General features: G+C 41.6%; 1 pseudogene; it reads left to right on the forward strand.

Annotated features, from left to right (window-relative positions):
• Nucleotides 1–22,600, forward strand: part of LOC115406083 (sodium channel protein type 4 subunit alpha-like) — a 32,409-nt pseudogene extending 9,809 nt beyond the window's left edge.
• Nucleotides 22,601–24,890: the final 2,290 nt, after the last annotated feature.

Below are 24,890 nucleotides of genomic sequence, written 5' to 3' on the forward strand. Positions count from 1 at the left end.
GTAGCTATTTCCCATTCAAACTACTTTGAAACTGCAGCTGTTTGTCACGTTAAAAACTAAGCGATACATTATCATATCCCTCCTCCAAAGGCCTGAAGACCATCGTGGGCGCCCTGATCCAGTCTGTGAAGAAGCTGGCTGACGTGATGATCCTCACCGTCTTCTGTCTCAGTGTGTTTGCGCTCATCGGCCTGCAGCTTTTCATGGGGCTCCTGCGGCAAAAGTGCGTCCGCAGCTTCGCCCACTGCGTCAACTCTTCACATGACCACAACACCTCTTTCATCTGCAACAACAGAACCTGGAGCTCCACCGCAGACTTCATCACCAGCGAAGGTTAGTCTGAAACCCCGACGTCTGACGCTGGATCTGAAGATGGCGTCGAAATCTGAACAGTATCCTCACTAATTGAGCTAAGCAAGACTTCATTTCTTCTTTTTAGAGAATTTTTACAAAGTTGAAGGAGCAAAGGATGCCTTAATATGTGGATACGGAAGTGACGCAGGGTAAGTGATGATTCTCTTTGTGCATAACTTCTTTTTCACTTTCAGGGTGTTGCATAACATTGAGAAGTTCATCTTCTAATGGTCCAATCATGCATTAATTCATACACAGAAGCTTGTAAACAGAGCCTAACACTGGTAGGTTTTGTTTTGTTGAATAGGTAGCATAAATTCCATTGAATAACATATTTTACCTCCAGTGGTTTGATTTTGTGACATAGAGGCATGATGTATAGAGAAGTGATCCGCTCAGAGGGAGGGCTGTGATGTGCAGCGGTCGAGAGGCTGCACACAAGACGACATGTGGCGTGGATAATCACCCCTGCTCCACTGGAACCCTTTACTCAGAAACATGGAGTTACCAGCTGGAGAGAGCAGGGGTCTTTGGAGATTTCATCATCTCAAAAGCTCTGTGACATGATTAGGTTAACCCGTGTCGGCCGGATGCCTCTGGATGGATGCTGTGCGATTGTTCTAAGGAGAAACTGCACTGATAACTTCCAGCAGCACCAGATGAACCTGCTTTCTCTCACAAATCGCAAAGAATCTAAATTATGCCAGAAGATATTCAAAGATGTATACAGTTGCTGCGACAGATTAAATGTCAGGAGATGCAGATTTATATGTAAAGTTATGCTTCCTGTGCAGTGATGCACTTTGTTTCCAATCAAAGGCACAGTGTGAAACCGTCCAAATATTGCTACTCAGCCGACGCACCGAATAATCCTGTAAATCCAAATGCTTTTGAAACAAGCACAACAGGATGACTCTGACCATGCCAGGCCTAGTTCAGGGGTTATAGTGAACTAAATACCCATCTGTGTGAATCTGAAATCCTGTAGCTCTAACAAATGGCTTCCATTAGGTGCTCTTGTTAATAATACAAGATAATGGACGATAGCAAATAAAATGGTGATCGTATAAAGCTTCTGCAGGACATTTCAATTATGTGTCTGTTATTTAATGCAATATTTTTAACATGTTGGTCTTTTCTTGGTTAATGTTTGTTTCTGAAGTTAAGTCATTTTAACACAAAATGGGTAAAATCTTGTTAATAAGCATTAACTAACAGGTTCTGTATGCATATTTTCATTCGTCCAGATAGAAGGTGGTATCAGTGGTTTCATCGGTTCATTATTTTATTAGATAAATGATGAAGCCACTGGACGATGGTTGAAACGTCTTCCAAAGACATACGACCAACTCCTGCTGACTTGACTCAATTTGCCTTGAGACTGGCAATCACTCATTTGGTTTCATCAGCTCCCGTGCGGAAATGGTTCCTTTTCTAATTACTTTTTGTTGTTTTTCGGTTAAAGGATGATTGACCTGGACTCCAGTAGACAACAGCATTTTTTTTTTTTTAAATCGTAGAATGCATATGATGTATTTCTACTGATGGTGAGAAATTGATGCCTGTGGTGAAATGGTTGCATACTCAGCCCTACTGATAAGCTGCAGTGAAGTCAATCTGGTCCTGTCACCTTTATGTAGCAGAACAACACAGGGAAGATTTTAAATGTTCAGCTCTTGCCTGTTATTTTTTTTTTATGCTGTGCAATTCCACATATTAAATAGATTCAACTCGACATGTACTTTAAAACCTTTCTCTAATCTTTTTTTTTATATTAAATCCATCCATCCATCTTCGATAGTGTTTTATCCACCGGTGGTACAGGAGCTGATCAAAGCTGATCGACACGACAGTTCATACACAGAGAGACAGAAAAACACACACACACACACACACACACACACACACACACACACATTCATATATGCATTTATCAACTGCGAAGAAACAGCTCGGCAACTTAATATTCCAGGCAGTAAAAATCTGACTCGGTAAACTTAGTCAAGTCAAAGCAGGAAGAGGATACATTTTAGGGCATTCGGTGGGAAATTATGTCATTAAACTCCCTTAAGTAATAGGTCAGAAAGCTCAGACCACGACCTGTCCAGCTGTCTCACCTACAAGTCGCTGCAATCGAACTGTTTTGGACTTAATGCCTGCCGTTTGTTTTCCTGCCATGTGTGGAGCTCGAGCGGCAAATTGTGACAACATCCTGTCACACTGAGCTTCAGCAGTTTTTTTTTTTTTCTTTTTATGGTTGGGGGGGGTTGATCTCACTTCCAAGGACTTTTTTGTTTTCTCTTGTGAAACTGCTCCATCATGTCCTCCAAAATCATATCTGATGTATGTCTTTATTAAAACTTCCGACTTCATGGTTCGACAGACATCCCATCAACAATGACACAGATTAGTGGTCCGGTTAGCAGTTTATAGGTTAAATCAGCCGTATGGCAGCTGATGTTTTTGTTGGCAAACGGTTAAGACAGCTTTTTAACTTCTGGGACATTTTAGATGCAACTTTCTGAGGCTGGCTGTGGAGACAGGCAAGATATTAAGCAGGTCAGGATGGAGGACGTAAAACATAGAGGATGCTTAATCTTTTGAGTGTATTCCAACAAGTAATCCCTGAGTAGATTTCCAAATTAAAGCTTTGGATACGTTATGATGACACACACTGTCACACGCATGCTCACAAGCTCACATAGACACGACTGGGCACACATGCACACACACACCCACGCATTTTCAGATGATATTTTCAGCCGAGATGGTTAACAAGTTTGTGGAAAAATGATTTGCTCAAAGGCCTGTGCTGTTTCTAGTGGCGCCTGCTGTAGACTTCATGCAAATGCTTATCCCCCCATATGTGAAAGCCATTGTACATTAAAGATTATTACCGCCTGTATAGATAGCTTTAATGTTTGTCCTTGACTATACTCTGGTGTTACACTGTCAGAGGTCCGTCCGTCCCTCCATCTTCTGCACTGCTTTAGCCAACTCGTCTGTCAAAGGGTCCGAGATGACTGTCAAAAAAGCAGGTTATACGGACAGGCCACCAGTTCAATAAAGGGAAACTGTCAAACATTATACACAAGAAGCTTTATTGGAGCTCTTATACTATCATTTTAGATTTGTATTATTGTCCACGTATGCCGTCAGTTTTAGATTTCACACTTCCTCATCACTGTTGAAACCATTTTGTGTTGAAACATCAAATTTTGCATTTATTTCAACAAAACAATATAATTGGGACATAATGCTGAAGTGACAGCTTGAAATATTTAAGCCTCAGACTCCATCTGAGAGGAATTATTATATTTAAAAGCAAATTTAAATTCATACATTTTGCTAAATTAAATCAATACAAATGATATGCTTTTCTCAGAAATTAGTAAACATATATTACAATGTACAAAATTTTTGCTGGATGTAAGATCTGTACGTGTGTGTGTGTGTGTGTCTCACAGCACTTCTCCTTAAGGAGGTTTAAGACATAAACATGTGGCCTCCTGTGGTATTTACTATTAAAACCTCTGGGACATTGACCCCAGTGGTGCACTGTTTTTACAAAAACCACTCAGAAGAACCACATAACTGAAGTGCTTTACATTAACAAACAGATACTGGCACATGCACAATAACTCCAAGTTTTAATACAAACAAGAAGGATATAATCAATAAAGCAATATTGGAAAATAAATTAATTAGAAGCACACTTAAAAGTGAATGCAACACAAAAGAAAGATGCAGAATAAATGAGTGATTGAGTTAATGAAGGACGGAAGCAAACAGGACAACCCTGAGCTTTGTGAAAGAGTCGGACCACCCAAATATTTTAATGCATAAAGGCATAAAGTAGCTTCTACATGTTTAGTTCAGACTATGGGATCAAAAGCAGGTTTGATCAGGTTGACCTGAGAAGTCTAAATGCTTCAAAACATAAGATCAGAAATATATACGGAGCATAAATCTCAGAGAAATAGATAAAATTGATGGATTGATATTTTGTCTTATAATAATAATAACGAGGGGATTTTATTAGGTGTCCCTGCTTAAAACTACGGTAATCATCTTTGGTGTTTGGATTTTAGATTGAAACTATCCTTTTACTAAAATCAAAGCAACAAAATTTGAGAAGACAATCAAAGTAATGATGAACCCTTAAAGACAAGCGAAAGCAGCTTGTTAACAGGTTGAGCTGTGTCGCAGCGCAGCAGAGCAACAGAAAGATGTGGCTGGCTCGACGCAGCCTCCTCCGCCCTCCCTGCTGGATATTAGTGAGTATTCCTGCTTAGCTGGCTGTTTGGTGAGATCTACAGCTGTTCTCACAGCAGTACTCTCCTGCCCAGCTGTCTGCCAGCCATTACGAAATTATTCCTAACTCAGATTGACATGGCAGTCCGGCTTGTTCTCAGCTGCTGGACTTAAATATTCGCTGTAATGCCACTATGCTGACAATGAAGATCAGCGATAGAGGCATGGCGCTGAAAATTTTTGAATTGCAATTTGATATCCATCTGGATCAGCGTAATCCCTTTTGCTGCAGTGCATTTTAGAGCTCCTGTCTGAAGCATGTTTCACGTGCCCTCTTCAGCAGAAATAATGGTGATGGCAGTGTGTGTACTTACTGACTCAACCGCTTCGCTCCTCAGAGGGGTCAAAAGCCGCAGAGTGACATGTAGATACTGGAGATATTTTCAACTCTGGTAATGCGGCCCTGCATGACAACACGGCTATATCTGTCCCAGCTGCCTGTCAATTAATTGTGTGTCTTCAGTCTTTGTTTATCGCTGGCGTGCTCTAATCGCCTCTCTTCTACTTTGTTTATGCATCTCAGGAAGTGTCCAGATGGATTTGACTGCCTAAAAATAGGAAGGAATCCAAACTATGGCTACACCAGTTTCGACACCTTCGGTTGGGCTTTTCTGGCACTTTTCCGACTCATGACTCAAGATTACTGGGAAAAACTGTTTCACCAGGTGAATGATCATCTAAATGATTGTCTTCATGATTCATTTTGTGTAAAACCCACAAAATTCATGTGTTGTTTACAATTTAATTTCTCTATAGAATTAAAAAAATCTAATAATGCAGTTCAGCCAGTCACTATTAGTAACATTTGTTATGCATATTCCTCATTTCTACTGTTATGTATATTCAGGTGCATCTCAAAAAATCCTTCTGCCTCGCACCAAAAACGTTAGCACGTGGAACCCAATCAGCTTATTTTTGTGTTTAAATGGAATTCTGTGGCAATTTATCAACTATGACTTCCGAATTTCTGCTCATCACATTGTCTAAACCATTGTGTAAAACCGCAAGCTTCAGCCATTGTTGTGTTAATTATCCCTCCAACTTCTTCAGTGACTCAATGCACCATCTTGTGGTGGAAACTCGAATTGCAAGACTAACCAGGCTGGGAAGAGTTTAAAAATAATTGCTGCACTCCGTTGTCTTTGTGGCAGCATTATGATTATTCTTTTAGGTTACATTGATTTCCAACAAACTAGTACACAGTGCAATAGGTTGCAGTTTGCTATGCAAATACTCGCACTTGCAAAAGAAAAATTAAAAAAATAAATACATTTTTCAAAGTTAAAAATTGATTTTTCTTTATTTTTCACCAACATAGTAAACATTGTTTTATTATGAGTGAGTATGTATTTTATGCAGTTATCCTGTAGTTTGAGGACATAATGACACATTCATCTTATTAGGCTAAATTACACTAAATTGTTATCCTTCAGTCCACTAACTCGAACCCTAGAGACACAATGCACATTTTAAAAGTCAGAATGTTTTTTTATTATGTTTGAATTTCGTTGTACTCATTCTGTGCGCTTATTTCTGCAGACTTTGCGCTCAGCAGGAAAGACCTACATGGTTTTCTTTGTGCTGGTGATCTTCTTGGGGTCCTTCTACCTGGTCAACCTGATCCTGGCCGTTGTGGCCATGGCCTACGAGGAGCAGAATCAGGCAACCATTGCCGAGGCCTGGCAGAAGGAGAGGGAGTTTCAGCTGGCCATGGAGCACCTCAGAAGAGAGCAAAGAGTAAGACCAATGAAAACTTTTTTTTTATAGATTTATGCTTTCAGTTGAAGATAAACAGAAAGAAATGCTCTCAACACTATAATATTTTCTTCTCTTGGTAAAGTTGGCAGCAAGAAGACAGGCGCAGGAGACGGATTCAGCGCTGTCCCCCGAGCTGTCCCCGTTCTGTCAGAAGACCGGAAGTACACGGCGAAGCAGCAGCAGAAGAAGAAGATCTCACAGGACGCTTTCAGAGGAGACAGCAGAGGAAGCCGCTGATGAGAAACTCGACCCTGAAGACGACCCAATGGTATTGGAATCAACAGGCACTCTGTGATCTGCCTTTCGTGGTTTAATCTGTTGGAACTAATCGTGTCCATTCAATCGTGTCTGTGTAGCCCCCTCTGTCGCCCATGCCAGTCCACCCCCTGCTGGCCACGCTGTCCTCTCACCCCCTCAGTACGAGGAGAGGAAGCCAGGTCAGCATCTTCAGCGCGTTCCGGGCTCGCAACAACTCGGAGGCCGACTTCGGGGACGACGAGTACAGCACTCATGGCGACGTCTTCAGGAGCCGTGCCAGCTCCACAGCAACACCCTGGAAACGGAGAACCGGCAGCGTGAGGAGCCATTGCTCTCAAGTGTTCACCCCCAGCCTGAACGTCAATGGACGGCTGAACGTCTCCCTGGATCAGAACGGGGTGACCTCCGTGGGCCTGCTCACGCCGACGTCCATGCCAGCTTACAGCATGGAGAGAGTCAGGGAAGACACAGTAAGTGACAGAATCCTGCATGATCAGATTATCCTCCAAATCTCTCTTCATTGGATTGATGTTACAATGATCACCGTCTGAAAATGCAATCAAGCTACTTTTATGTGATTTTTTTTTTTTTAGGTATTTTCAGTCTACCGGAAGCCATCCAATGCAGAGGATACAACTCCCAGACCTATTCTGCAGCCTTCCCCGACGGTGACGGACCCTCCTCCGGTGCCCAGGAAAAGAGGCTTTAGCTCTGTCAGCTTTCTGAGCGACGCCATGGATGGTGCGTCCATTTCAACACTGAAAACCGTCAGAAAATCACCTTACTAAGACTGCCTGTGAGAGTTAGACGTGAAAACAACACCCATCATATAGCTTTCCTTTCAGTGTGTAGCCATAATCAGCGGTCACTCATTTGAATCTGAAGCACAAATACTGAATATGAGCTATTTATGTGTAGAGTCTATCCCTGGTACTTAGGCTGAAAAAGACAAACATGAGAAGAATGTTTAAGCCACACGTCTCTTTGCAGAGCTGGAGGAGTCAAGGCAAAAGTGCCATCCATGCTGGTACACGTTCGCCAAGAAGTATCTGATATGGGACTGCTGCCCCTGGTGGCTGAAGCTGAAAGAGTGGGTGAAGCTCATGGTGATGGATCCATTTCTTGATCTGGGGATTACGATATGCATTGTGCTGAACACCCTCTTCATGGCCCTGGAGCACTACCCCATGACTGACGAGTTCAACACCATGCTCTCAGTGGGAAATCTGGTAAGAGCGTTTCCAGCAGTAAGTGTGGGGAGAAAGGTTTCCAGCATTTAGCACACTTCATCCTGAGTGCTGAGATAAAGTTTGTGCGGCACTTTATGTCGTTCAGGACAGGGGGTCGAATGTTAGTGAGAATTTCTACTTGAGATTATTTGTGATTATTCTTGGTAACCAGGGCTGTTTTTAGCAGGAGAAGTAACAGATTTTCTGATCTACATTTTTAAATCTCCTCCTTCTGGTGTCTTCATCTATGGACGAATGCTCTGTAGAAGACATTTTCAGAGAAGATGTTTCTGGAGTTGTAGGAGACACATTGAAATGACATTTGCAGTGAGAAAAATATGTTCTTACACACCAAACACAGCATTTGTGAAAACATGATGAATTGATGGATTTGTTGATCACGATCAAAAATCTGACTGAGTTCAGACAAACACTATGACTTTTAAATGGGTATTTTCACTTGAGAGCAGATGTGAATTCCACCTAAAAATCTAAGCTTAAAAGTTTTATAATCATCATGTGTCACAAAACTAAAATATCTACCCAAAGGTCGCAGAGACAGTGGAAAGATGAGGGCAAATATCTGGTGTTACAGAAAGTATCTGTTACATTATGTGCCTGTTGAAATTTGTGTTTGTGTTTCATCTCTCACGGACTCTTTGTTGTTGCTATGTGTGTTTTTTCTTCAGGTTTTCACTGGGATCTTTACAGCTGAAATGGTGCTGAAGCTGATCGCCATGGACCCCTATTACTATTTCCAACAGGGCTGGAACATCTTTGATGGCATCATTGTTTGCCTCAGCCTCATGGAGTTGGGCCTGTCCAATGTAGAGGGACTGTCCGTCCTGCGATCCTTCAGACTGGTAACAGGCATTCATTCGGCTTATCGCTGATTTTACACTTTCAAAAGAAGGAATCAAAGCAATTTGAACGTGAACTTTTCACATGAGGTCCGGTACTTACTGCAAAAACTTAAAGTAAATGTTGAGACTTCATCTTTTTTTTTTTTTCCTTTGTATTGTTTTAGTTACGAGTCTTCAAGCTGGCAAAGTCCTGGCCCACTCTCAACACTCTCATAAAGATCATTGGTAACTCAGTGGGTGCCCTGGGAAATCTGACGCTGGTGCTGGCCATCATCGTCTTCATCTTCGCTGTGGTGGGCATGCAGCTGTTTGGCAAGAACTATCAGGACTGTGTGTGCAAGATCTCCTTTAACTGTCAGCTGCCTCGGTGGCACATGAAGGACTTCTTCCACTCCTTCCTGATTGTGTTCAGGGTGCTGTGCGGCGAGTGGATCGAAACCATGTGGGACTGTATGGAGGTGGCTGGGCAGCCCCTCTGCATCCTGGTGTTCATGTTGGTCATGGTCATAGGAAACTTAGTGGTAAGTGCTTCATGTCTAAACAATCAAGATCTTTAAACACTAATGTTTCAATGCCACTGCCAACAAAAACCAGTTCTAACTAAACAGTGTGTGGTATACAGTGGTAAAATGCTGATTTTACACATTTAGTCTGTCAGGGGAAGACCAACACAAGGGAACACATTTAATTGTTTTATAATAGTGAACACACTCTTATTCTATTTCCAAAACATGAGGCTAACTCAGACAAACAGACAGTCACAGACATGACATTGAACTGTGGAAGGAAAGCTGCTGAAAGCCCATCAATGCAAAGTCATGCAGACTGAATACAGAAAGGTCCTCAGGCCTGTCATGGAGCTAACTGACTAAATTAATTAATTTAGGTTTCAAACCTTATGATGACTTAAAAAAAAATTTCAATACAGGCTGTTTTTCTTCTTATCAGATCCAATAGATAATGTCACAGGTAATGAGGAATTTAATGGCACAAGTGAGAACATGGTTGCATTGCATTATGGGAATTGAGTGTTCTTCAATTATCACTTTTACTAGCAACACTGGTCTGAGTGCTTCTGAATATACACAGGTGATTTGTAGGAGCGCTTGTGTCGTAGTCTCGAGCTTGCCGTCCTTCAGATTAGCATTGCATGAGCAGACTTCAAAACAGATCACGTCTGGACGGCGTGAACCATCTGCTGTCCTTCCTCAGCCGTAGACGTATGTGGCCATGTTGCCCTGCAAACTGTAGCCACAACAGACATAATGAGAGCAGGAGCGGCTTTACGGCGGCACAAGATCCTACAGAGGTGAACATTTTATGCAGTACGAGCAAACTGAGCCATTTCGGGGGGAAAATTTGACCTGAGTTCAGTCCAAAGGCTCAGACTGCTTCACAAAGCGTCGCCACTTCCTTTCCCGTCTTTTCAGCAGGTACTGATTCTCACACATCGAACACAGCTTGTGTATCATGGCCTGCAGCTGTTCCTGTAGAGAACGAAAAATCTGTTTGACAGTTCTGTTTGTGCACACAGCGGCTGTCACTCAAGGCCATGGCGAGGAAGCATATATTCACTGGACCACCCATATGGTGATTTGTTGTCCAGCTGTCTCGATGTAAGCTAACGTTAATGAGAACAGAAAAAAAAAAAAAAAACAATCCCGGAAGTATAAACAGCCTGCATCCAAAGGATTCATTTAGTTACTGTTGCTTTACTTCAGATGTGGCTTCAGTCCAGCGTTGATACTTGATACATAAACTCAAGTTATATAACTCTCTTTTAGCTGATTTCTCAGAAGAAAATGTACTTTGTTGTCATTTATCACCCACAAATCAGTGCTACAGTTTTACAGTTCTTGAGTCTAAAATCAAATTACCATCAAATGTAGTGAGTGTCACTGTGGTCAGTTGAGTTTTTTCCTCTCATATTCAGCACATTTGGATACTAAATGTGACCATCATCTGCATAAAATTTAGATAACTTGAATATCCTGTCAGGCTTTAAAAAAGAAAAAAAGCTGGAGCTCAGAAGGCTGTGGCTGTGTGGTTCCTGCTGGATGTGGTTCAAACACCTGTTCCCAGGATGCCCTCCGTCCCCTCTGCCATTAAATGTTAGTTTGTCCCACATTTAATCCTATGCTCTGAAATATAGCCGTCTCGCAGAAATGTTTTAAAACCTCTCTGGTTAACTCTAACATGTTTGTTAATCTTTGGCAGGATAATGCCGTTTGCTGTCTTTCATGCAGAATTAAATACATATTAATGCATACGTCGAGTGTTTTAGATATAAACCCACAATCATACAGGACAAGTAACATGTAGAGTGGATGTTTCATTTTCAGCGCATGGACTGATTATACTTTTTCTCAGGGCTGCAGTCTATTTTTGAATGCAACATCCGAAACGGGCCGAAGGATAATAATAACATGCCAGCCTTCCGCGTTTGAAAGGAGTTCACAGTGCCTTTCTGCATGAATTTGCATTTTATTTGAAACATTTGTTTGCATTGTTAAATGCAAATTATTAGGGCTATGAGTGTAAGGCATACAAATCACTGTTATTCTGGAGATTATTTTTTTTTTCCAGACTCATTTTGCATCTCCTAAAAAATAGTTTTATAACACATTTACACACTTTATGAATTATCTGCCGGGGAGATGATGGCTTTTTGGGTGTGTTCCGATTTTATGTTTGCTTTCTGACTTCATAAATCACCATCACACCTGAAATGCTCATCTGCAGCATACTTTCACTAAATTAAAGTTTCCTCCTGTGAGTCCGCCGGACGAGCTCTCAGCAGCCTCACATATCTGCTGCTGATGCAGACACCTTCAGTCGCTCTATTGCCTCGTTAGAGCGAAGGACAGATCATGATGGGGCTCCTTATGGAATTTAATGGACAGAAACTCTTTGCACATGAATCGTGGGAAAGCTGTTTATCCAAAGGATTATCCAGGATGCTTAGGGGCGAGAAGGTCGGAGGGCATTCATCACTAATCATCTGCTCATGCTCCCCATCTCTGACTGGCTCAGTGGCTAAAGATGATCCTTACCAACTGTGCACATCGCCCGTGCGCACACAGGGAGTGTGAACGCGCAGAGTGCGCACACATGCATGACAGACATGTGCCGGATGCCGCTGCTCTCTAAGCTAGTAGACAGATTACTGTGGAGTTGGATGTTTTGAAACTTGACTTGAGAGCGGCTGCAGTGTCAGAAGCCATATGTGTGTTGCATATCTTTGTAGAATATCCTCCGGAATTACAATGCAGGATTTGCCAGTGTTGACAAAATAAATTCGACATCGCGTCTGGCCTTAGGTACACTACTGGCAGAATGAACTATACCGCGCTTTGAGTACGAAATGCGTGAAGATCCAATAACTGTGCTGAAGGCTAGAAATGAAGAGCAGCTGCATGACGCCTGTAACGTAACGTCTGTCTGTTCGCAGGTGCTGAATCTATTTCTGGCTCTGTTGCTCAGCTCCTTCAGCTCGGACAATCTCTCCGCTCCGGAGGACGACGGAGACTTGAATAACATTCAGATCGCCATCGCCCGCATCCACGCCGGCGTCTCCTGGCTGGTCTCCAGCGTTATCGGTCTCTTTAACCGCAGCCTGAAGGGTCAAAGGCAGAAGGCCAAGGAAGCCACTCAGGCCGCAAAGCCAGTTGGGAATCACCTGGAAAGCAATGGGGGAATTTTTGGATGCTATGGAGAGAAGTATGTCATCCCGGAGGAGGACAGCTATATGACCAACCCCAACCTGACCATCGTCGTTCCCATCGCGCCCGGGGAGTCAGATGTGGAGTTTCTGGAGGAAGAAGAGATTTCAGAGATCTCAGAAGACGAAGACAACAAACCAGTGAGTTTGTAACAGCTGGAAACACGTGTTTACATTTTAACCCTCATTTCTATTCATTATGTGATGTTCATAAACATTACCTATAAAGTTGCTGTATGCCAGCACCTTTAGAGGTATATTTGAAGCCGAATGCCAGATTTCCTGAGTTTTCCCTTATTATTATAAGATGTGATGGTTAACAGTGTCGGCAACAAAGAGAAAAATTCTAACATTCAATGAAACATTTCAGAGATTTTAGATTTATGTGAGGAGTGTCATAGTGTCAGAGGCTCAAGGTAAAACCACATCTTCTAAATAACAGTGCGAAAAAAAAAATACAAATACATCCTGAAAATGTTCAAAATACACAAAGTATTAAAAACCTGAAATTTCTTATAAAAAAGCACAATACCAAATCTTATCATGAAGGCTGTTGCTTCGCATATATTTTTCAGCTAGTTGACCCGAACGATATGTTTTTGATACTCATGGCATTTCGATAACAATAAGGGAGCTCAGCCTCCGCTGCTGGAACTCTCTCTGTGACGAGCCTCACTGTGATTTGCTGTTCAGCTCTGATGTGTCATTTTGGCTTTAAATCTGAGAACGAGTGAAACAACAGCTACCTTCATAAAAAGTTTATATCTTCATTTATTTTCATATTTCAACATCATCCTGTTGGAAACACTATATGTTTGACAAAAAGGCTTAAAGTTATCTGTCTATTAGAGATCAATGAAAATTGTTTTGGGATTTTTAATTTCGATTTTCTTTTTTTTTTTCTTTTTTTTTTTTTTGTTGGGAGATGTTTTTTTTTAGGATGTTCCCCTCTCTGGTTTCACTAACCGTTTTAATTGAATTCAACAAATTTCCTATTGTCTTTGCTGCGGTCCACCGCTGCACATGTCAGAAGAATTAACCACAGTGAGGGGTTAACGTCAGGGCAGTCAGTAGCTTTAGAGGTGGGGGTGGGCCGTCCAGTGTATGAGAAACACAAGGCGCTAATCTGTCCAGCAAACAAGGTTAACTCGGATGGAGACTCGTGTCCTGATTACAATCCAGATTTTAGTACCAAGCAGGTTATTAAGAGTTAATGTCACGTCATGCAGCGAACATCTGGCAAAGGTCTCTCCGACTGATGAGCTGTATGGGGAAAGGGTAGCCAAAACTGAAATTCATCATTGCATTATGATCACTTGGTGTCGCGAAAATAAAGTGCCTCTGGCTTAATTTCACGCTGTTCAGTTATTTTGGATGAGTTGAAAATCAAAGCACTGAAAGCAAAAATTTTGAGCAAAGCAGAGTTGTTTTTTTTTTTTTTTTTTTTTTTTTTTTTTTGCAACATCAGTGTTTTTCTACTCTCACAATCTCACAATGTTGGCTGTGGAAACTGCCAATAACTTTAGGTTCTGTGTGATGAGAAAAAAAAAAAAAAAAAAAAAAGCCCTGGCCATCCACAAACATGTCAGGATTTCTCTGAACTCCATTTGGGAAATTAATCCAGGTGCAACTTATCGTGCCTCAGAGTAGCACGGCCATCAAAACGCCGAATGCGTGAAGTCTCACACAGTATAATAACACTGTGGCATTAAGTTTCACACATTTGAATTTACTATTTCTTTGACCGTGATCTTTATGGTAAACACATCATTATTATGTTTCAGCTCAAAGATACACAATACGAATAAAAATGTGAGCTTCAGGAAAAGAAATCCTGATCCATTTTGCAGTCTTCTTCTTTTGCAGCACAGCAGTAAACATGTTACCTGCACCTAGTTTAGTCGGTATGAAAAAAAGAGTGGAAAAAAATGTTGATGATTTTAATAGAAAGCTTTGAAAAGGAAGGTACGCAGAACGTCCTGAGGGCTGTCGGGCCGTCGGGGTGGTGGCTGCGTCAGTCCCGTCCCGTCCCGCCTGGCAGGCCGACAGAAGCGGGCCAGATGTGGAGCCAGGCCCTGCAGAGCAGATTAAACTGACACAGCTGAGCGGGGCCAGGCTGAGCTGAGCGGCCCGCAGTCTGGCGTCCTCTCCTCCTCTTTCCCTCCCGTTCTCTGCTCCACACCACATCAGAATTAGGCATCAGGGAAAATGGAAATGAAAAAAGCCTCCTCCGACCCGCCATCAGCTTAACTGGACATCAGCAGCTGCTCAGTGTTAAAGACGGGCGCGTTTTACGAAGTCTGTCCTGTGCTCCGTGGGACATATGCTCTCCAGGTCCGGAGACGTTTGAAGCTCTGTGTTACGTAAATGCAGAAAACGGTCAAGGCGGTATTCTGTTGCACTAAGCTGCTATTTCTGTCTTAATATAACACTTTTTCCAAGCCTTCTCAGTGACAGGCTTGAAAAATGCTTATATTTATAACATGTTATGAACCTAAGACAGGTCAGATTGTATTGTCTCATATAGGACTGTACAAACACAAGGCAGGAGCATAACATCTTGTAACACCCCAATTCTTGAAGGGAAACTGAAAAAAAAAAAAAAAAAAAACCTTTGTACTTGCGTTTTCTAGTTTACTTTATTCTTTCTTCAGGATTTTCCCTTTTTTCACTAATTGTTGAGATGTTTAATAGGTAAACATTTCACAAAAAAGCATGTCTTATGTTTTTAAGTAGTCATATTCGCCCTAAAGTCTTCATCTTTCGTTGTTGCATGAATTTGCTTATAACTGACTGTGTAATTATATACATAACCTATATTGTAATATAGAATTAATGCATACTCTTTCTGCTTGAATGCTGGTGACAAAGGGAATCTTGTCTCTGCTTCCTGTGGACGTTCCTAATGCCATTTTATAAGATTAAAAATCCACCTTTGCCCTATGAATCTGCCACAATATGTTGTTGCTGCAACACACACAAATCTCATCAAAACTGTATTAAGGCTGAGAGGAGATTGAAAGGTATGGCAGTGTATCTAGGTGAGCTGGGTTTGATGGGATAAGTCCACAGCGCATAAAACCGTTCAGTCTGGGGTTACCTCTCTGAGGAAATTGCATTTTAGAAAAGTGAAAGAAAGTATAGGAAAACATTTACCAAATCCAGAACAGCAAACCCTTTGTTGTTATTTTATCGTGCTGCTAGATATGCATCACGCATTAATAATGGATGTCTGAGTGTTGTTTTACCAGAGATGCTTTACTCTGCAGGAGCAGATCAGCCTGTCGGAGGGCAGCACGGTGGATCTGAGGAAGCCGGGAGAAGAGGCAGACAATTTCTCTGAGCTGGCTGAGGAGAGCTTGGAGCCCGAGGAATGCTTCCCAGAATGTGAGTAGAAAATGTAACGAGGGAACAAAGGTTACAGAACTACTAAGCCTGCTAATTGAAACCTCTGCCTACTTACAAGAAATTACTTCGTGATTATTATGAATGGTTTTATTGTGTTCTTCTCTTTATCGATCTCCTTAGTGTTGTTTTTATTACACAGCGATGGAGGCGGGGAGGAGTTTTTAAAATGCACTTTGTGCTGCATTTGATTGTATGAAAAGTGCTTTAAAAAGATTGATCGATTGACGCGCTGCCTTGTGTTTTTTTGTGCGGTCACCAGTTTGCATGAGGCACTGCCAGTGCTGCAACATCAACACCAGCCAGGGCCTGGGCCAGGTGTGGTGGAGGCTGAGGAAGACCTGCTACCAGATAGTGGAGCACAGCTGGTTCGAGACGTTCATCATCTTCATGATCCTGCTCAGCAGCGGCGCTCTGGTGAGACTCAGAGGCGAAGTCATATCATGGATATGTGCATCTCATTTGCTCATCACCTCCACAAACCCACCGCAAATACCGTAATCACAAAGGAAAACAGAAATGTTCTCCTGGTTTTTTGAGATATTTTGAAATTTCAGAACAACTCATGTATCAAATGTGTTTTATTTGCTGTTAAGGGATTAATGGAGCTTGAATACAGCTGATGGGTGAACAAAAGGGCTGATGTCAATGAGATAAAATCACAAACTAATGCTGGATTAAACTCTGCATTGTTTCCTGCAAATCCCTTATGTGTGTAAAGGTAATTTCAATCCGGGGCAGGAAAAAACTGAATTCTGCCTCCATTGATAAAAAAAACTGTGAATTCTACAGTTTTCATTCACATCTAACATGGTGTCCTGTGTTTTTTTTCTCTCCACTCCAGGCGTTCGAAGACATCTACATTGAAAAGAGAAAAGTCATCAAGGTGGTGTTGGAGTATGCTGACAAGATCTTCTCCTACATCTTCGTGCTGGAGATGTTTCTTAAATGGATCGCATACGGCTTCAAGAAGTACTTCACCAACTACTGGTGCTGGCTCGACTTTCTTATTGTAGATGTAAGTGGCTGCTTTGTTTCACTGAGCTGAAAAGGAGCGATCTTTTGTTTAAAACATGTTTTGAGATTTCAGGCTGTAACTGGCAGAATGCTGATCATATATGTGGGATTTTCCCCGTCAGTGACTGAACCATCAATGCAATAAGTGGATGCTGTGTGTTACACCAGAACGAGGACGCTGTAAAGAAGCCCTGAAGCTTTTGTCTTGGCTTACAGATTTCTGAATTTATCCAAATTCGAAACGGCTCCGTGTGGTTCTGTTCTGTCAGGATCTGGTCGGTTAAATCAAATGTTTGCCAGTGACGGGCGTTATCTGGTGCAAGCGTGGGGAATTTGGCTCTGTAACCACATCCAACTTGCACAAAGCATGCAGCCAAAAGCCTGACTTGACTTCCTGTGATTTCACCTGCTGTTACACAGATCGCCACAGACCGCTCTATTGTTAGGGTAAGTTGTATAATTAGCAGGTCCCCCGGTGAGTATGGGCTCTGAGGTCGGAAACTCGCATCCGCATCACAAATTCTGATGTTTCTTCACTCGTAAATGCCCTTTGTTGTGATATCAAAAGCCACTGTCCTGTTTTTTAAATGCTTTTATTTAAAAAAACAAAAAAGGGTGATTTTCAATACTGCCTACTTCAGGACCTTGGCTTTTATATCGAAAACAAAAGCAGTGCCATCCACTCTGAGGTTTATCTACAGAAGATCTGGTGCACTGTGTACGATATTATCCACACTTTGTCTGCAGAGCAGACATTTCGATTCTTAGGTTTACTTCATAAAATACACCAGTTGAATTCACGTCTAAACTAGCGTCCTATTTATTTGACAAGTCTTCTTCGTTATGTCTTAAGATATTAAATATACTGGTGATCATTATAACTACCTATTGTCCTTTTCTGTTGAGAAAGATATCGTCACTGTTTATTTTTATTTTATTTATTGATTTTTTTTTTTTTTTTATGTTTTTGTCTGTACCCTCGTGGAGCCAAAGACTTCTGTAGCGCTGATACGGATTTGGAGTATCTTCTTTAGATATTGGACAAACACATCTATAAATAGACTTTTATAAAGAAAAACAGACTATTGGGACCTTTTTAGCCCTAAATTGTTTTTGATTACCTTATTGGCCCAAATAAAAACAAATTCGGAAACAAATTTGGCACAGACAGATATAACTTCTTTATAAAACTCACTCTATTTGATATATATACATATGTATATGCATATATAGCTGAGTATGCATACATGGACGTTATTGGTCCATACGTGCATACTTGTCTGTGTTTTGTCATTATCAGCCATGACATGAATCGCTCTCTCTCCCTTCTTTCATTTTGATATCATTTTCATTCATAGCCGTCATCCATGGGCCATTCAACAGCGGAATACCATTTTGTTTTGTCTGTTTTGAATGTAGAATAGAGTGGAAGTCTAAATTTACTTTAAAAAAAAAAAAATTCTAAATATAAAAAAAATAAACATTTGTGTTCCTAACTGTGGAATGTCCCAAAATATACACTAAATATGGCTCTTTGATTGTTTCTTTTTTTCTCTGCATATCTTTTTTTATATGATAATTGAGACATCTTAGTTCTGTATGAGTAATGTGTTTCAAGTATCCCCATACGTTACTTTTTTCGAAGTGCTTCTGAAGGGTTGAAGACAGACTCACCTGTGTGCATGACCCTCACAATTCACTTTATTTTCTGCATCCTCTGTAGGTGTCCTTGATTAGCCTGGTGGCAAATTCTCTGGGGTATTCCGACTTCGCTGCCATCAAGTCTCTTCGGACGCTCCGGGCTTTGAGGCCTCTCAGAGCTCTGTCCAGATTTGAAGGCATGAGGGTGAGAAACGCGTTTCACGTTGTCATTTAATGCCAGTCCAAAAATCTGGGAAGTGGCGGGAAATGTTAAAAAAAAAAAAAAAAAAAAAATGACTACGAACTCTGTGTCGTTTTTCACAAACTGACCGTCTTGCTGTGTCTGCCGCTCTGCAGGTGGTGGTGAACGCCCTCATCGGCGCCATCCCCTCCATCATGAACGTGCTGCTCGTGTGTCTGATCTTCTGGCTCATCTTCAGCATCATGGGCGTCAACCTGTTTGCCGGCAAGTTCGGGAAGTGCGTGAACAGGACGGGCTTCATCCACAGCGTCTCCATCGTCAACAACAAGTCGGAGTGCCTCTCCATGAACGACACGCAGTTCTACTGGACCAAAGTCAAGGTCAACTTTGACAACGTGGGACTCGGCTACCTTTCCCTTCTGCAAGTGGTGAGCGTTGTCGATGAGTGCCAGTCAGTCAGTCAATCTCTCTTCTATCCCTAGAAATGGTCCATCATCAGTAGCTTATTGTTTTCTGATTGAATATCTGTGTAATCGTCACGTGTCGTTAATATTGCCCCCTTCCGCCACGCCTGCCTGGTTTTGGGATTAACTCTTTTGTAGGGATTAAATTGCCGTTTGTTTTTGTTTTTTTTCTTTTCAAAATCTCATATTTAGGAGACTTTAAACCCATTTTAACATGGAGTAAAAGTTCAAGGGGATTAAAATAACCCTTTGTCAGGCAAGACAGTAATTTACATGGTGCATTTATAGTTTTTGCTCATTGCGTTCTTGAAAGAACTACGATATGTTCACGCTCATGTCGGCTTGCTTTCTGTCATCTGATCCGAAGCGATACAGACATTTCTATCAACATCAGCAAAGTTGTATTTCTCTAACTAAAATCAGTTGATCACAATATCAGTGCAAAGAAAATAATACTGTGTTCCACTTCAATATTACAGGCAACATTTAAGGGTTGGATGGAAATAATGTATGCAGCTGTTGATTCAAGAGGAGTAAGTACATCTGTCTAATTCCAGGACCTTTTTAAATATCCATATATTAGTGAGCTGACATGTTGGTAAAACTGTTTGCCTTCAGGTGGAGGAACAACCCATCAGAGAAATCAACCTCTACATGTACATCTACTTCGTGATCTTCATCATATTCGGCTCCTTCTTCACCCTCAACCTTTTCATTGGTGTCATCATTGATAATTTCAATCAGCAGAAAAGAAAGATAAGTATTACAAATTCTGCCGTCACTGCTCGGATCTCTTGGTTCTTTGAATTTATCACCAAACAGGACAAATTAAAGTTTTGTGTATTTAGTTTGCTGAGAAACGTAAACATTCAAGATGATCTTCACACTTTTAGCACTGTGTTGTGGTAACATCTGCTGATAAATATGACATTTATTAAGTTAAGGCTTTATGGTACATTTCCTGTCACACAAAATGCATTCATAGACACCTGGCCGATCTATCTTTGAAGAAGACTATTGAACTTTTAGAACTCCTTGTCAATGCAAAATTTTAGAACTAAAAACATCAATGAGGCAGTTTGTCTTTTAAAGCTAGAACTAGAAATAAGAAATAAGGCTTTTTCATCACGAGGAGGTTCTGTTGATGCTTTACAAAGTATAAAAACCACTCACACACGAGGTTCTTGCCTTAAAGGGAAGTCTGGATCTGGTCTGGATCTGCTTTAAGAAATATGAAGAGGCTTCGTCTCCAAAGCTTTATTAGATCATCTTTAAACTCTCAGAAAGTCGTGTTGCCTTTGAAATCCAGGAACACAGATGCAAGGAACATTTGCATTGTTTTCCAAAATCGCTGTTTAATTTTTCTTCCCTCTGTTTAATGTTGAATACATTGTTTGTAATGGAAATAAATAATGTGATGCATTTCCTAAATACTTAGGTGGACAGGACATTTTCATGACTGAGGAGCAAAAGAAGTACTACAATGCAATGAAGAAGTTAGGCACGAAGAAACCCCAAAAGCCGATACCAAGGCCTACGGTAAGGAAAACTATCTTTGTCTTCTTCTTTTTCATAATATGATTGAAATGTTTCTTTTGCAGAGCATCAGTATGGGTGCAGACACTGCTGATGAATTACCGTGTTGTCACTTTGACTCGTTGAGTTCCCTGTTTGTTCCCCGATCGCAGAACATCCTGCAGGCGTTCTTCTTCGACCTGGTGTCCAGGCAGGCCTTCGACATCATGATCATGATGCTCATCATCGTCAACATGGTGACCATGATGATGGAGACCGACGAGCAGTCGCAGCACATGGAGTTCATCCTCAACATGATCAACCTGGTCTTCATCGTGATCTTCACCACCGAATGCCTGATCAAGATCTTTGCCCTTCGCTGTTATTTCTTCACCGTTGCATGGAACATTTTTGATTTTGTGGTTATAATTTTGTCTATTGTGGGTAAGAATTGAAGCCAAGTACACATATTTCACATTTTTATTATCATTGAACATCAAGGTAAGAGCAATATGACAAACCTGTTTTGTTTTGGTGTCCTTCAGGAATCGTTCTTGCCGACATCATTGAGAAGTACTTTGTGTCGCCGACCCTTTTCCGAGTCATCAGACTGGCGAGGATCGGACGTGTGCTTCGACTTATACGTGCAGCCAAAGGAATAAGGACTTTACTGTTTGCCTTAATGATGTCCATGCCGGCACTCTTCAACATCGGCCTCCTGCTTTTCCTCGTCATGTTCATCTACGCCATCTTCGGTATGGCGAACTTTGCGTACGTGAAAAAGCAAGACGGGATCGACGACATGTTCAACTTCGAGACCTTCGGGAACAGTATGATCTGCCTTTTTCAGATCAGCACCTCCGCAGGTTGGGACAACCTCCTGAGCCCCATCATGGCCAGTTCCCCGGACGAGTGTGACGTTCACTTTGTCAATACAGGCACCAACACCCGGGGAAACTGTGGGAGCCCCTCAGTGGGCATCGCTTTCTTTGTCAGCTACATTATCATTTCTTTCCTCATCGTGGTAAATATGTACATAGCTATCATCCTGGAGAACTTCAGCGTCGCCACCGAGGAGAGCACCGAGCCGCTGAGCGAAGACGACTTCGAAATGTTCTATGAGGTCTGGGAGAAGTTCGATTCCGAGGCCACGCAGTTCATCGAGTTCTCCATGCTGTCGAGCTTCGCCGACACGCTGTCGGAGCCGCTGCGCATCGCAAAGCCCAACAAGATCAAGCTGATCGCCATGGACCTCCCCATGGTCAGCGGGGACCGGATCCACTGCCTGGACATCCTGTTTGCCTTCACGAAGCGCGTCCTGGGGGAGTCGGGTGAAATGGACGCCCTCAAGCAGCAGATGGAGGAGAAATTCATGATGACCAACCCCTCCAAAATATCCCACGAGCCTATCACCTCCACGCTGCGGCGCAAACTGGAGGAGGTGTCCGCCATCATCATCCAAAGATGCTACAGGAGACATCTGGTGCGCCGGCAGATGAAGCAGGCGTCCTACCTCTACAGACAGATCAACTACGAGGCTGTGGTGGACGTGGAAAACGCCCCGGAGAGAGAGGGGCTCATAGCGTCCATGATACAGCATTACGGGCCGACGGGGGTGGACTTCATGCAGATAACGGAGGACGTGCTGATGTCCTCACCGCCGTCCTACGACAGCGTGACCAGGGCGGCCTCCATGACCCTCTCCGAGGCGGCCAGAGATCCGGAACTCGCTGAGCATGGCGAAAACTACGAGGAGACCTTTCTTTGAGACTCAGTCGTGTGCAGAGTAATTGTAGTGCTTTGGATTGCTTTGTTTACAGCGGAGAATGCACAGTAGATCAAAATCGCCCACAGTTGAAGACACTGCATTTTTTTTTTTCATATTTTACCAGATAGTGAGAAAACAGGAAATAGTTAAAGAATTTACAGCCTCGAATTCAAAGGGAAAAGCTGTATGTGGCAGCGTACGCCTGCAGGACGTCAAGGAGAAATTATATATATCATATTAACTTAAAGGTGAACGTTGAGATGGAAAAGAGGCCTAACTTACAGAAAACAATACATTTTCTACTGTCAGCTCTACAGCGTGAAACTACTTACAATTTTAGATTCCTATTCGTAATTTTCAGTGGTCACAAACACATTTGATTGATTTTAGGTAGAATGCAAGCTAAAATATCACAGTAACACATTAGTTGAAGTGATTTTATAACTGGTAGAAGTTATAGAAATACATCATTGTAGATGAAACCTCGAGCCTTTAATATTTTAGTAAAATGTTCTTACCTTCAGTTTCAAACAAATACAGAATCCTCCAGAATCCACTGTAATAAGCGACGGCTACAATACAGGATGTGGACATATGAAGACTCTCATTACATCTTATTTTCTCAGTCATTGCAATCAGTCGTCGGGGTAAATTCTTCCATCTTCTTTCCCACTTTGTCCAACTCAGGGTCACGAGGAGCTGGAGTTGATTCCTGCTGACTACGAGCAAAACTCGGTGTAAATAAGTTACCGTCCACCACAAGACGAACAGAGACACAGACGCACAGATTCACAACTTCAGAGAAGCTAATCCACCTGATGCACATGTTTTTGAACTACGGGGGGAAAAAAACAAAGTACACCCAGAAAACCCTCACGCTGGGAGAACATGCAAACATCACAATAAAAGTGAAGTTTGAAGCGATGCCATTATCATCTCAACATTTTTCTAATTGATTCTTCGAATTAAAGAAAGGAGCTCATACCAAATGATAAGACAAATTAATTTGGAATTTATTCCTGCGAGGAAATCATGATGTTTCAGTGACTTTTTTTTTTTTTTTTACTGAGCAGTGTAATCAAATGTATTCATTTCATAACACAGACACACAAAGGGACGCACAGATAGATTATTTCTCACGTGAGGAAACATCTTTTGTCATGAAAAAGTACCGCTCACAGCTGCTTGTCACATCTAACGTTGGAAGTTTAAGCTCGACTGTCATTTACAACGAAGGGCTGTGTGTACGGATAATCCCTGAATCATGTGCCTGATTTTTGATTGTTGTCTGCACACTTCACTGAATCTCTTTGGATAAATTAATTTGATCTGATGGATGTGGACTGGAAGAGCATGAGTGCGCTGAAAGCTCATTTTGTAATTAAGTGTGTAAAGAGCTTTGAGGCTGTACATTGTTATGTAAAGCTAATTTTTACCTATTTTTTTGTAATGTATTTATATCGAAAAGGCCGTTTTAATGACTCTTGTGGAGGCCAGAAGAAGACATGATCAAATTATCTATACATAATGTGTTCATTTTTATATAAAGACCTTCCTTGATAACCTGATTGTCTGTATTGCATTTAGGTTAAAAGTTTTATGGACTGTTTGAAAAAAAAAGTAATAAAACTCTTTTCCATATTTGTGGAGGTTCCAGTGCAGTCAGTGATACGTAGTTTGGAGTTTTTTTTGTTTTGTTTTGTTTTGTTTTTTTTTATATGTGTCCTCTGTCTTTGACATTTTTTACTCTCCTTTCACGTCCATTAATAAAATGTCTAGATGTTATTTATTTTTTACAAAAACATATCAAAACAGAGTCCAGAACTGTGAGTGTCGGTCCATTTTCAGCTGATTTGACCTCATTACACATCAGGGACTGTTAAATCTCTCTGTCTCTGAGTCCATGGATCCCAAAAAAAAAAAAAAAAGGACAGATGTGCACAAAACCGCTGCATCTCCCCGCCTGTCTGTCCTTGTGAGCATGTTGCCCTTTACAGCTTGCAGTTGTTCGCAGTGGCTCGGCCAGTGCAGTACAGTCTCATCAAAAAGCATCCTCACTGATGAACATGCTTTACTTACAGATATAAATTAGAGAAATGGTTTCTCTTGTGGATACAGAACAGCGCAGTGATGTTGCAACGTGATTAACCACCAAAAGATCCACTGCAGTCATGAAAAAAAACATAGCAAATTAAAAAAAAAACATTTTATCTCATGATATCAGCAAGTAATGTGACCAAAACGTATCTTAGCATGTGATGCTGAAGTCAAGTTTATAGTTGAACACTCCCACGTTTTCAGTTTGGGAAAAAAAAAAAAAAAAAAAAAAATCATCAAGGGTGCCAATTTGGATTTAGCCGAAAGAGATTTCCTCTCTGGTT

Source organism: Salarias fasciatus, chromosome 18, assembly GCF_902148845.1.
Source record: "Salarias fasciatus chromosome 18, fSalaFa1.1, whole genome shotgun sequence".
NCBI lineage: Eukaryota > Metazoa > Chordata > Actinopteri > Blenniiformes > Blenniidae > Salarias > Salarias fasciatus.